This window comes from Manis pentadactyla, chromosome 5 (assembly GCF_030020395.1).
Source record: "Manis pentadactyla isolate mManPen7 chromosome 5, mManPen7.hap1, whole genome shotgun sequence".
NCBI classification, from domain to species: Eukaryota; Metazoa; Chordata; class Mammalia; order Pholidota; family Manidae; genus Manis; species Manis pentadactyla.
In genome coordinates, this window is record NC_080023.1 from 32,225,898 (window position 1) to 32,239,023 (window position 13,126).

Genomic DNA, 13,126 nt, shown 5'->3' on the forward strand with positions numbered 1-13,126 from the left:
CTCCCAGAGGGAAGCTGCTATCCTGAGACAGAATCAGAGCAGTAAATTTCTTCTGTTACTAATCAAAAAAGAACATTCTGAAACCACTCAACAAGCCTGTACTCCTATTACCTTTACCCCCATTCCTGAAATTCCTCAACCATGCATAAAACCCCTAGATAACACACCACCACAGACTCTCTTGTCCCCTTCAGGAGCTTTGTCCCCTCACTTTATCTCTAAAGTGGCCTCTCCCTTGCTCTCCTACCTTGAGTGTCTGCAAAGTTCATTCTTCGGCTCTGTGAACAAGAACCCTGGTATCACCACTACTCTGAGTCACCAACCTTCCTCTTTTTTTCCTCCGTATTGTCAAATTGTCAAATATACACTTGTAATCATGTATACTCATGCACTGACACACCCACATCTCCTAAGGAGAAATTTTACTTCTCAGAGAATATGGTTTCTTTTTAAAATGTTTAATATTTCATTTAATCTACTACATCCAAAATATTATTTCAACATGCAATCCATATAAAACGTTATTAATGAGAGACCTTATGTTTTTTTCATTCTAAGTGTTCAAAATCCATTGTGTGTTTTACATTTACAGCACATTGCAGGTGCTACGATTTTTCAGGTGCTCAATGGCTACATCTGACTTGTGCCTACCATACTGGACAGCCCGAGTCTAGATGGAATCATCACAGCTATGCATCAAGTACAAGCCTAAGTATAGTTAATAGCAGCCCAAAAGAGCTAACTCAAAAATAGAGGTTTCATGTATTAGATTCTAGGCATCCCTCTACTTCTCTCAATAGTGGTTTCTGCTCACCGCTAAGTCCATACCAGGCATTTCTTTTTAGAAGTGTAAATATTCTGCTGATTAAATTTGACCTGCAGTTGTTTGTTTTTATAGAAAAGCTTTATGGAGATTAATTGGCATACTATAAAAATTTCACACATTTAAAGTATATAATCCAATGGCTTCAGGTATATTCACAGAATCATGCAACTATTATTCCACAATCAATTTAGAACATTTTCATCACCCTAAAAAGAAACACAACACCCCTTAGCTGTTACCCTCCACCCCTCCATGTGCCCGAATGCCAGACAACCTCTATAGATTATACTAATCACTACAGATTTCAGATTTGCCTATTCTCAACATTTCATATAAATGGAATCTGGTCTGAAACTGGTTCCTTTCACTTAGTCTAATACTTTCAAGATTTAGCCATATGGTAGCAGGTATCAGTATTCTATTTTCTCATCACTAAATAATTTTCCATTGTATGGGTATACTACTTCTTATTTATCCATTTATCAGTCAGTGGACATTTGGGTTGTTTACACTTATGGCTTTTATGAAGAATGTTGCTATGAATATTTGTGTACAAGTGTTTCTGTAGACATACTTTCTCTTGGGTGTAGACTTAGGTGTAGAATTGCTGCATCATATGGTAACTACATTTAGCCTTTTGAGGCATTCAAGGCTGTTTCCAAAGACGCTGTACCGGTTTACATTCCCACCAGCAGCGTGTAAGGCTTCCAATTTCTTCACATCCTTGCAACCACTTGTTATTATCTTAATTTTATTATAGTCTTCTTACTGGGAATGATGTGATATCTCATGGTTTTAATTTGCATTTCCCTGATGCCTAATGGTGTTGAGCATCTTTTCATATATAGGCTAGGCATTTGTATATCTTTTTGCAAACTTGTTTATCATTCTAGTTAGTTTTTTAGTGGATCCCTAAGGATTTTCTACAAACAAGATCAGGTCATCTGTAAAATGCCATCCTCTCCCTCTCCAACAGGGATGCCTCTTATAACATGTGTCTGCCCAATTGCTCTGACTAGAACTTCCAGTATAATGTTGAATAGAAGTGGTGAGACCAGACATCCTCATCTTGTTCTTGATGTTAGGGAGAAAGTTTTGAGTATTTCACCATTAAGTATATTAGCTGTAAGTTTTTCATTGATTTTTTTTTACTAGGTTGAGGAAGTTCCCATTACTTCCTGGTTTGTCGAGTGTTTTTCATCAGCAAGAGGTAGAGAATATGGCTTCTCAAGCAGTAAGGAAGAAAACAAACAGTGTGACCACAGTACCCTAGCTTGGGAGGTGCCTCTCGCAGCCAGGTTAATACACGTGAGCAGTGCCCAGTGTTCCTCTGCTTCCTTCCCTCCCTTCTCGCCCCACACCATAATTCCTTCACCCACTTGACCCTGGAGCTCAAATTGTGCCCCATAAAGGGAATTAAAAATGGTATCATTTGGATATTTGCCATTTAATTCATTCTCCCTTAACTACTTGAAGTTTGCCAGCCAACATTTGAAACCACCACCTGAGAAATGCTAGGTCAAGGTCAGCCCTGTTCCCAGCTTTACCTGAAGGGATGTTCCCTCTTTCAGTTTCACAGAATGTCAAGCAAGCACCTTTGTACACAATCTTGGTCCAAGTTTTTTACTGTTGCCTTAGGATAAATTCCTGAAAGGAATGAATAGGTTAACGGACATGCACAATTTTATGCTCTTGATACATACTCACCAAAATGCTCTCCATAAAGTTTATTCATTGTCATTCATTTGATGTTGTTTTATTTTTATTTTCTTGTATTATAAATGTCTTGGATGGTGTGGATAAAATGAGAGTTTCTGTGGCCAGGATTCTCACCTGGCCATGGTTGACTAGCTCACTGCACACCTGTGGGCAATACATGGCTGTTGACTCTATATAAAGAGCTCCGCCCAGTGTGCTGGGCGTGACATGGTGGCAAGGCTGCAGGAGAGCAGAGCTGAGGCTGGAGTGGTGGCAGTGCTGAGGACAGAGGCCCAGCGGACAGCTGTGCGGGCTGACTGTGCAGAGAGGCCCAGAGGATGGCTGTGTGGGATGGCTGTGCAGACAGTAGGGCCCAGAGGCAGAGACCAGCTTGCTGCAAGCAGACTTGCTCTGAGTGAATGGGATTCTAGTGACTGATCTGCCACCTGGAAATAAAGTTGGGTATAACCCTTTCACCCCAAGAATGTTTTGCTGTCATTTTCTTTGATCACATTGAATCCATAGCGAACTTGCCCAGGGCTGAAACCCATTGGCAAGACAATTGGAGAAAGTCAGCAGGGTTCATTGTTGACCAAGGAAAAAGATAGGCTGCCCTTATGGGAGGGGTGCTTCAGTGGGCTGCCCCCGTGAATGGGAGACAGTGGATGGTCCCCCAATGGGTATGTGGTCTGAGGTGGCTTGCCTCCTAGAGGACTGGGCCCCACCCCAGGACTGGAGGCAAGTGGAGGTGACACCTGAGGCTGTAGGGATGGCCCTTGGTATAGTAAGCAGATCCTTTGAGAAGCAGAGTGCCCAGGAGTCAGTGAGGACTGTGGGTTGGCCGCTTCTCACAGTATTAAAAAAGTCTACAGAGGAAACCCAGGAAATGGTGGCACGAGAACGCAAGCTGCAAACTTCTGTGGATTCCCTAAAGAAAGAGATGGCATTGATACGAGAGCACCGGCAGCAAGGTGCCATTGGAGACGAGACGGCAGCGCTGCCAGGTGTTCTGAAGAGGCCACGAGGAAAAAGAGAAATTCCTGAGGGAAACACACACAGAGGTAGCATGAGAACGTTAACTGCAAAGCACTGAGTGATGCGGTCCGGCAGTGCCGAGTTGAGCAGGTTCTGAAGTGCGGAAGGGGGGCGAAGAAAACAAAGAAAGACAGAAAGAACTGGGAGGGCTGACGCTCCTGCAGTCACCAGCAAAGCTTTATTAGAGTCCAGAGTATTTATACAGCAAAGAAGGCACACTATTCCAGGAAATAGCATTATCCAATAGACAATCAAGCACAGTATTGACATCAGTGGTAGCTGGGCAAAGGTAGGCACAGCAGGGCTCCTTCAGTTGCTCATGGAATTCGTAAACAGGATGTTCTTTGTTCTCCATTCCTGCCACATCAGCAAGTGGAGGAAGAGGCATCAGCTTGCTCCCCACAATTGAGGTAAAGGTAAGAGACCTTCTGAAGACCAAGCTAACATTGTTGCGAGGCACTGTAGCAGAGGAGGCACTTTGGGGAGTGGAGAGAAAGGTGCCATCAGTCTCAGAACTGGAGGAGCTGGGGAAGGATGAAGGGGTGGTGCCAGAGGCACTGGCCCCTCCTGTATTGAAAACATACCCAGTGGTTGTAAAGAAAATAAAGACCCAGCAGCTGAAAGTTCCCCAAGGAGAGGACACCCCCCTCCCCAGGTCGAGGAGCATTCTATGGTCCGCTCCTATACTCAGGCTGAGCCAGTGGCCGTGGGACTAGGGGTGGACGGATTTGTTCTGGTGGGATCAGAGATGGGAAAGCTGGCTTCCCTGACAGTGCAGCACACCTTGAGCAATTACAAAATGCGAGGTGACATGTACAGTAGCTGAAGCAATGAGAATCCAGAAGGAAATAAGACCTGTTACTCACAGGAGGAATTTGAGGGGCCTTGTGAGGGTTACAAGGACCCAGATGTGGGTTGATTTGATACGGGCAGGAGTAGATGGAAGGAAATTAGATGGGAAGCCAAATAGGCTCTTACTGGAGCTATGGCAACAACTGAAACCAGAGCAGCAGTTCCAGCCATTAAGACCAAAGAGGCAGAGGTCAGACACAGAGCCATGAGTCTGGCCTGTGTGTCTTGGGGGGCAAGACTTTTTGCTGGAGAGGCTGGAGAACAATGTTCAAGCTTCCTTGCACAGGGACCATTGCAGAGGACTAAGTGCACATAGATTGAGAGGAGAGAATCCTGGAGGGGTGGAGTGTGGATAAAATGAGAGTTCCTGTGGCCAGGATTCTCACCTGGCTCTGGTTGACTAGCTCACTGCACACCTGTGGGCAATACATGGCTGTTGACTCCATATAAAGAGCTCTGCCCAGTGCTCTGGGTGCGACACGGTGGCAGGGCTGCAAGGCTGCAGCAGAGCAGAGCAGAGGCTGGAGTAGTGGCAGCGCCATGGACAGAGGCCCAGAGGACAGCTGTGCAGGACGACTGTACAGAGAGGCCCAGAGGACGGCTGTGTGGAACTGTGCAGAAGCCCAGAGGACAGCTGTGCAGGCAGAGACACCCAGAGGATGGCTGTGCAGACAGAGGGGCCCAGAGGATGGCTGTGCAGACAGAGGGGCCCAGAGGCAGAGACCGGCTTGCTGCATGCAGACTTGCTCTGAGTGAATGGGATTCTAGTGACTGACCTGCCACCTGGAAATAAAGTTGGGTATAACCCTTTCACCCCAAGAACGTTTTGCTGTCAATTTCTTTGATCACATTGAATCCATAGCGAACTTGCCCAGGGCTGAAAACCATTGGCAAGACAGATGGGTTTTCAGGTTTATTAGCAGTTACATCCTTTACTGAATTACCTGTTCACTTCAGTTGCCTAGTTCTATCACTGGGTTATGTGTTTACTGTTATATGCTCTTTTATGTTACTGACACTACCCCTCCATCAAACTTTTTGCAAACATCTTCCCCCACTGTCTACTTTTTTATTTCATGATCTTTTGAACCAATAAATACATACACTTTTATACAAATAAGTTGACTTTTTCTTGCAATTACCTTTGTATGCTAGTAAAGCAGGTTACAAAAAAAAACCCTGATTTGTAGTACTTGCCAATACCTGCAGTGTAAATATTCCCATTACTGCCAATTTCTAGCTATTAATCCTTTTGTAAAATCCCTGTATATTTAACAGTTGGCTCTCACAAGTCTTTAGATTTTATATATCAAACTTGCTGAATCAATATAAATCAGTACTTTTTGATCCAAGTCGTAATGACCAGCACTGAATCTCCTCTATATTAGAAACTTAAGACTATTTTGCTACCCAAAAAATAATTACTTGAAAGTTGATTAGTAAAAAGATGCTTTAATTTGAAAGTATGTAAGTATCTGTAGGTGTGTTTATATCAATTTTCATGATTATAATAGTTTTAGCCTCACATTATATGATACAATGCATCAATACATTTGAATTGCCTTTGTTTGGAGACTTTGGGGGCATTAAATCAGGACTTTGACTTGTCTTTGTGGATAATACCCATATGGTCTGTCTAGCCCACTAAGCTCAGTCCTGCAGCATTCATTTGAGTCTTCTCTGCACCAGGCCAGTTAGCTATTAACCACAGGTTGAAAGGATCAGAACCATTTCAAAAGCTTTTCTGCTTTGTTTCCCATGTGGTTTCATGAACTTTCATTTTTTGTTGCAAAGACACACTCTCAACTCTTTTGATCAATTTGGGTGTAGCCCAGGAAGCATTAAAAATTTATTTTAATTTTTTTATTATCCAAGTAATAAATGTTTACTGAAGAAAAACCAGAAAATACAAATAAATAAAAAGAAAACACTCCAAATTAACAATAACCTCACCATCAAGGGATATAATTTTTGTTATATAGAAAACCAATATAGTTTTTCTACCAATCATGTAGCTTTCTCTGTATAAATGAACATGCTTTCAGCTTTGATGCTTGCTGCCAAATTGCTGTTCAGAAGGTTTTTACCAAGTGACACACACACACACACACACACACACATGCATACTCAGATAGCATTATACTATGCATACTATTTTGTGATCTGCTCTTTTTAACCCATAACACATCATAAATATATTTTTATGTCAGTAAATTTCTATCTACAACTTAATATTGGCTGAAAAATATCCTATTTTACTTACAATGTATTTTTTAAATATTTTAATTAACAATGTTTTTCACCAATTTTCTATTGTTGGGTATTTAAGTTGTTTCCAATTTTTGCTATTATAAACAACTCTGTACTAAGAAGCATGTTCATACTTTTCCTTAGGATGCATATGAGTATTTATTTTCTTCATATATGTATTCCATGAAGTGGACTGAACCAATGGATGTAAATTCATACCATTATTTTCTGCCTTTTCTTCTGTTGCTATGAATGATATGTCTTTCTTATGATTATTTAATTCAAATTCTAGGTTGCTCATCTGCCATATAATTCAATAGCCTGACAACACTTTCAGTTTCCTTTCCCATCTGTTGGTTCTACTGATTACAAAATAAGGTATTGACTGGAACTTTTCCTATGACTTGGGTTCAAAAGAGAGGACAAGGAAGCGTTATATACCCCATATTCTAAAGACAGCTGCAGACAGTTGGGGCCGAGATGTTCCCTCAGGGCATTCTCAAAAACAGTTCAACCAGATACTGCCATCCCCACCTTCACCTCCCCCTCACACTTCCCAGCCATCTAAGAATGCTGGGCAGGGTGGGGAGGGAGTCAACCACATGGGATACCAGTGTTTATGATGGAACATCGTAAGTTCCAGTAGGCTGTTCCTCCCAGGTGGAAGGTGACATCCTCTCTTTCCCAAGCTAAAAGGGACATGTCAGTAGAATCACTCATGGAGACTGGACAGGAAGACTAGGCACTTCTTTCCTCGGGTGGGTGATTGCTTTAATGAAACGCACAAGACACCTCTGCTCTGACCCAAGAGTGGTCCCTCTCTGAGCAGCCTTGGACAACATTGCTGGCACCCCAGGAGTTCAGCAGTGTGAGTGAACCGATGACCTGGTTCTAGTCTCCTGGAGATTTCTGTTGGAGTAAACCTTAACAGACAAAATGGAGACTGGGGTCACGTATCTGGGAAAGGCATATATCTTCACCTCAGCTTCCCTTTGCCCACATACTCAAAGTAAGCACAGGAAGACTTCATTGGTTCCTGTGCCCCATGTAAAGGAGAACGGAGGACATAGGAGAAGACAAGAGCTATGGGAAACAGCCAACTGGCCAGTCTAAGCCCATGAATGACTGTGGAGCAGAGACAGCTCCTGTTCTAGACCTCCTGACTATATTTGACTTATAATTTAAGAAAGTAAGAAACTTGTATTTTGTTGAAATCCCTGTGTTTGGGGTCTCCCTATCCTGTACCTTAACCAATGCAATTATAGACAAGGGTAACTGCCATTTCTACACCAGGAAGCCAGGCCGGGTAGAGAAGTGGAAGGAGCATGCACCTCAGGAAGACCATGTCCACCTCCAATATCCATAAGCTTAGCCTGTGATATGGAGAAAGGAGATGAGCATTAGAAAAAGTTGGAGATTAATTTTAAAACTGGATTGCACTGTTAATACCTCAAAAAGACTGGAGAGGTATTAAATCTGCTTCAGACATCACTAAGTGGGGAGAGGGTGAGAAGTTCAGAATCCAGTTAATGGAAGGACTGGGGAAAACTAAAAACTACTTCATATTTAGACTTGACTCTGCTGAGATTCCATAGAAATGAAGTATAACTTAAAACCCCCAGAAAGCCCCTGTGGCTTTCGAAATCCCTCCAGGTCTCTGTCACTGCCTGTAATTTAATGTGATTAATTTCTAATCAAATCAATTGACCTTCTCCTTCCCCAGTATTTTGTGTTCTCATTTGCATTAAAATTCAGACTCTCCCCATTTATATCCCAGTCATTGGGTCACTGTCTCTGTCCTATTCTCTCATACCTATCCAGTCTATTCTCTTTGCCCATCTCTCCCTTTTGGGCACCTCTGACCTCCCAAGCAGCTTCTTTCATATTCTCCCCTCTCCCCAAGATAGCGTTTATTTTTTTCTACTGATATAACCAATCAGGTCTCCAGGCCATCAGAGACAGTCATGCCAATGTTAGGGCAGTGGGTTGAATCATGTCTCCCAAAAATTTTTCATGTGCACCTGGAACCTCAGAATGTGACCTTATTTGGAATAGGGTCTTTACAGACATAAGTAAGGTTCAAAATGAGGTCATACCTCAGGACACCTGAGGAGACATGGATAAGGAGGGCCCTAAATCCAATAAGAGTGTTCTGATAAGAGACATAAAAGGAGAAGGCAGACTCAGAGAGGAACTCCATGTGAAGACAGACAAAGACTGGAGTGATATATCTACAAGCAAAGCAACACCAAGGATTGCCAGCAAACCACCAGAAACTGGGAGAATGGCGTGGGACATTTCTCCCTCAAATTCTCCCAATTTGATGCTCCCTTTGCTCATGGTGCCCTTTTTACCTCCACCTTTGCACCTATGATGCCTTCCCTTTGCAGGGCCTTTGCAGCCACAGGCCCAGGACCTTTATGCCCCCTGGGTTGCCCAAACATCTCTCTGTCTGCAGGGCTCAGTTTCGAAGCCCTCCTTAATCACCTTTGCCATGTCCCATTCTTTCTAACCTGACACCTTATTGAGGAACCTAATTTTTATTCTCATCACAGTGCTAATTAATGAAAACATATGAAAACAAACTTCTCTTGTGGCAGTTGGTTGAGCGCATGTAAAGACAATGCAGTCAAAAAGGAGGGGATATTCTATATGGATTTTTAAGATAAAAATGAGGACTTCAAAGCATGGTTTGTGGCCATTCAGAGCCACTCCATCCAAGTTTTGCTGAGTATCTACAATGGGCCGTGAACTGTTCTCAGTTAAGCAGTGAATAAGGGACAGAAAGTTCTTGTTCTCCTAGAGCTTAACAGAAAATAAGTAAACAAGATAATTTCAGAGGGCAACACGTGCTGTGAAGAAAACCAAAAGGAACAACATGACGGAGAGTGACTGGGGACAAATGCTCCCTTAGGTTGGGAATTACGGGGAGGCCTCCCAGAGGAGGTGGCATTTGAGCTGAGACATGAACAGCAAGAACAAGCTACGCATGCTCCAGGAAAAGGCTAATCTAGAGGGAGGGAGCAGAAAATGTCAGGAGCAGAGGGGACAGAGGTGGGAATCAAAGTGGTGCATTGGGAGACAGCCAGGATGCAACTGTGGCTGGAGTGTGACGGGCCAGGAGGAAAGAGGATAGGGATACAGAGAAGTTCAGAGCGGGAGGAAGGCAGACCATGACAGCAGACCATGATAAGCGGCGTAACTTCTATTCTAACTGCAAGGAAAGGGCACTAGGAGGTTTTATGCAGAGGAAAGGTTTAATTTAATTTACACTTTAAAAACAAGTATTCTGATTGCTGTTTGGAGAATGTGTGAGGCAAGAGTAAAAGTAAAGGGACCAGCTAGAGGTTGTGGCAGTCATACAGGTGAGAGATACTGGTGGCTTAGTCAGGCTGGCGGATGCCCGCTCCAGGTTGCAGAGTGCAAGGTGCACGCTGTCCTCTCATAATAGTTGTGCATAGGTAGGAAATATTCAAAGGCTGTACTACTGCCTGGGGATTGTAAATGTCGGTGTTCATCAGGGTGTAGATGAAGATGCTGTATGGAAGGGATCTGAATGGATAGTGGTTTAAACAAGGCGGAAGTTTACTTTTCACTCATAACAGAAGTGAACAGTCCAGGACATGGTGACAGTTGGGCTTGGGCAGCACAAAATGGCAGAATGAGAAGCATATCCTCCGCATGTGGCTTTCATCTCTAGGTGGCTCCTCAAGTTCTTATTCTTATCCAATGGGGCGATAGAAGGGACAAAAGAATTCATATTCATTTTTCTTAGAGATAGACCCAGAAGGCATATACATTCCAGCTACATCCCATTGCCCAGAATTTAGTCACAGGTCCACACCAAGCTGCAAAGGAGCCTGGGAAATGTAGTCCCTGGCTGGGGTGCCAGATGCCCTGGTAAAACTCACACTCTCTAGTATTAAATCAAGGAAGAACAGATATTGATGACAACTAGCAATCTCTGTCACAACATTTAAAAATTTTTCTGCATGGCCATCTGTTATGGACTGAATTGTGTCTTCTCCAAAATTGATTTGTTGAAGCACTCCCCCCTGGTAACTTAGAATATGACTATATTTGGAGAAAGGGATTTTAAAGAGGTATATAAGGTTAAATGATGTCATAAATATGGGGCTCTAATCCAATATGACTGATGTCCTTACAAAAAGAGGGAGAGAACCAGGCATGTGTGGAGGAAAGGCTACCTGAGGACACAGCAAGAAGGCAGCCATCTGTACACTCAGGAGAGAGCCTTCAGAAGAAACCAGACCTGCTGATGACACTTTGATCTCGGACTTCCAGTCTCCAGAACTGAGAAATACGTTTCTGTTGTTAAAGCCACCAAGCCTGTGGTATGTTGCTACAGCAGCTCCAATGGACTAATACGTAATCCTTCTTGTTAATGGTCATGAGGCAGGCAATCCCACAGCCTCCTTTTTGAGTACTATCTTTACCCCGCAACTAAAGCTTATTGGTCTGGGTTGGAGATCAGAGACAGAGAATAAGTTTGGACAGTTGACCATCTCTGCTTCCAAACTTCCTTGCAGCTTGGCCCCGTGAGACACCTCTGTATCCTTGAAATAAACACCCTGTTTCTCAGGGTGGTATCTGCCACCTGCAACCAGATGAATTCAACAAAGGAAAGGATTCCTGGAGATACAAAATCTTTCCCTAAAAAGTAACGAATCTCCTAAGGTAGAACTTTCATGTGCCTGAAATGTGTATTTTCATATGTGACACAAATGTATTTGTTTAATTCTATTATAAATTATCATTCTGTATTTTCAGTGTCAATAGTTTGTGGGAAACATTGACATCATTTAAAAATATGTGGTCATTTGGAATGCATGGCATAGTTTGTCTTAGTTTGTTGTTTTGTTTTGTTTTTAGTTTAGGAAACAGTCTAACAGAGACTAAGTTAAAATATACCACATGAGAGGGGTCCTGTGAAGGTCCGTAACTGCTCTCCTGAAGAGTAAGGGAGGGCTATGCAGGCAGAAGATGACCCTAATGGATTTCACCAAAGCTTATTTCTTTATATTTATTAATTATGAAACTAGTTTATTGAATGAGCTAAGGACATAAGGAAAAGGCTTTATTTTTTTCTAACCACTGCCTGGTTACAGATTTTACTGAACTTCCCTCTATCAATTCAGGACTCATCCTGAATCTTGGGCAGAAGACTCATGGGGAAGGAGTGTGGTCAGTTCCTTTACTCTTTCTCCATCTTCTCTGTCTTCTCTATATTCTGGATGTCCCCAGGCCACTGTGAGGGAAGAGCATAGTAGACAAAGAGGAGCAAATCACCTAGTAGTTAACTACTAGATAAAGCAGACAGGCCATCATTCCCCTGCCCTTATTTTGGCCAAGTCAGAATGTTGGCTTTTTCACAGGATGCATCTGTTTGTTATTCAGAGGCCTCAGCGGGTCCTATGTCACACTGTTCCTTGATGTAAGTGGCATATTTCCCGGCTGACCGCTTGCAGCTGATCCCTACCATACACCTCTTCCCCCAAACCCACAGCTTCTTACCACTATTATCATTTTGCACAACAGGCTGCCTTCTCAGCCTAAGTCCCATCGTGACATCTCGAGCCTAGCTACCCTTCCTATGGCCAATATGGCCCACAGGAAATTCATGTACTTTTGCTATGCCAAATAATGGAAGGGTGTGTTTCAATCACTACTTTCCTTCTCTCTCATCCTGCCCTTTTGGGCTGCCCAAGCCAATCTCTCCCCTTCTGAATTCTCTAGGTGGGAAGCACTCATCCACTCAATTAACAAATATTTATCAAGCACCTATATTTGCAAACATTATTTACCAATTCGGTGTTCACAGTGACAACCCTCCCCTCCCCAAACTCCAGGGGACCCTCATCAAGCTCTTTCAAGAGTTGTCAATGCACTGAGCTTGTACATTCCTGTTATTCTACAAGCCTTCAGGCTGGGAATTGGATGCCAGAATACTTAGCTACTATGCTTAGAGCTTCTCTCATTTGCCTTTTGGAGAAATCCAAAGCAGTCTCTCCTAGGTCTACTAGAACCTCTAGTTAATGACTCTCTAATCACCCTTTTGAATCTAGTCTTCTGGAGATGAATATGAATTGACAGTCACTTGCCTCTTTCTGTTATCTTTTAGTAAGCCCAGCCTGGCTGCGTCTAACACTGCCTTTTCAAATGTGGTGATATTTACTGCCTTTTGTCAGCTTTGAGACAGTCACCAAAATTCTAAGACAACCATAAAAGTCCTGTTCAATAACACTTAGAGATAAATTTGACTCTGAGATTCCTTGGCAAGCAGATCATTCTGTGTCTTTGCCATCAACAGCCTATGACTAAAGACTGCATTTCCCATTATACATATACATAAATCACTATGCCATGAGTCCCCACTGGTTATTTATATATTTGTTTAGCAGGGTTAAATATTTAAAAACTATACTCAACACGTGAACTAAAAAA

General features: G+C 42.8%; 1 long non-coding RNA gene across 1 annotated transcript in view; it reads left to right on the plus strand.

The window, feature by feature from the left end:
• Window positions 1-2,365, plus strand: part of LOC118924055 (uncharacterized) — a 6,280-nt gene extending 3,915 nt beyond the window's left edge. The window contains exon 3 of the long non-coding RNA XR_005029445.2: window positions 620-2,365. This is a non-coding gene — a long non-coding RNA (uncharacterized LOC118924055). The remainder of the gene's footprint in view (window positions 1-619) is intronic.
• Window positions 2,366-13,126: the final 10,761 nt, after the last annotated feature.